At 52.7% G+C, this 1,801-nt stretch overlaps 1 pseudogene; it reads right to left on the bottom strand.

Annotated features, from left to right (window-relative positions):
* On the bottom strand, window positions 829-1,578 carry Gm4799 (predicted gene 4799; annotated as a pseudogene).

Here is a 1,801-nt window from a genome sequence, read left to right as displayed (position 1 = left end):
ATAGTGCCATTCCCTATGGGGCCAAAGATTCAAACACATGAGTCTATGGGGGTCAAACCTATTCAAACCTCCATACCCTCATTCCTAGTACCTGTCTCAGGGGGCGTCTGTGTACTCTTCTCTGTAGACCTATTAAAGTGTCCTCAGGGTGGCAGCTGAATGACATTTCACCTCACGAGAACTCAGGATTGGCCTAGAAATCCCTATCCAGCTCCCTGCTTGGTGGAAGTTAGCCTAGTGTGTCTGTGTATCTGTGTGTCTGTGTGTCTGTCTGCACTGCAAAAGAATAGTCTCTGGAACCTCCTCCCTTCCACTTCACAAAGCCAGTCAATGCCTACAGCCAACTCAGACATCCCTATAAAGTGGCCATTTGGACCATGTATTTATTAGTCAGGGTTCTCTAGAGTCACAGAACTTATGCAATGTCTCTCTATATTGAGGGAATTTATTGTGAAAATACGAAAGCATTTGCCAAGAATGTTTTCATTAAACAAGAACGAAAGTCGGAGGTTCAAAGACGATCAGATACCGCCGACCATAAACGAAGCCGACTGGTGATGCGGCGGCGTTATTCCCATGACCCGCCGGGCAGCTTCCGGGAAACCAAAGTCTTTGGGTTCCGGGGAGAGTATGGTTGCAAAACTGAAACTTAAAGGAATTGATGGAAGGGCACCACCAGGAGTGGAGCCTGTGGCTTAATTTGACTCAACACAGGAAACCTCACCCGGCCCGGACACAGACAGGATTGACAGATTGATAGCTCTTTCTCGCTTCTGTGGGTGGTGGTGCCCTTCCGTCAATTCCTTTAAGTTTCACATACTTTTTTTTTGTCACAATAAAGTTTATTATGAAAACAGGCTCATGTGGGGACAGAGGGAAAGACAAATACATCTGGGTTGCGTGGCTCAGGTGAAGTAGTGCGGTTTCTTCACATTGATGCCATACTCGCTGAGGGCAGGGGTCAAGTCCTCCATGGTTAGGGTGTACTTGCGATCCTTGCTCTTGCTCCGGGAGCTGCCAGAGGCTGTGCCCTTCATTTTGCAGCGCTGTAGGGCATCATTGGCAATATCTGAGATGAATTTCTGGGCAGCTAGTGAGATGAGCCGAATTATGCGTGGGTCTGAAGCTTCAAAGCCAGCGCGGTTCAGGTAGTAACCAGTCACTGCATCTGGGATCGTAGGTGTGTAATCCTCCAACTGCATCAAGAAGTCCACTAGAGGTGTGCTGGACACTACGGGCTTCACTTCTCCGTTGGCCGCGCTCGGTAGGACATAAACCCCGTTAGACATTGCCCCCTCTGGGGGAGCCACGCCGCCCGCTGCCACCGAAGCTGGCCCGCGCAGCTCTGCCGGCTCCCCTGCCCGTGCCACTACCGGGCCCGTGCCCGCAGTGGCGACTCCAGCCACGGGGCCCCCTGCTGTCCCCGCCGGGCTGGCTTTGCTCTCCGCGGCCGTGCTAGTGGGCAGCGCAGGGGGGGCTGACACCGGGGGTGCCGGACCCGCGACCAAGGCGGCACAGGCGGGCGCCGCCTCAGGGTCCGCGCCAAAGCCACTGCAGCTCATGGGGCTGGTGGGAAAGTCTGTAGTCCAACTAACCCAAGGTTGGTCAGCTGTGAATGGGAAGTTCAAGGATCTAGTACTTGCTCAGTCCCACGAGACTGGTTGTTTCAGCTGGTCTTCTGTAGAAGTAGGTTCCAACAGTAAATTCAAGCAAGCAAAGAGCGAATCTTCCTTCTTCTAATGTCCTTATGTAGGCCTCCACAGAAGGTGTGGACCAGATTAAAGGTGTATGCCACCATACC

Source organism: Mus musculus, chromosome 10 (genome assembly GCF_000001635.26).
Source record: "Mus musculus strain C57BL/6J chromosome 10, GRCm38.p6 C57BL/6J".
In the NCBI taxonomy this organism is placed as follows: Eukaryota; Metazoa; Chordata; class Mammalia; order Rodentia; family Muridae; genus Mus; species Mus musculus.
This window is presented reverse-complemented; position numbering and strand designations above follow the sequence as displayed.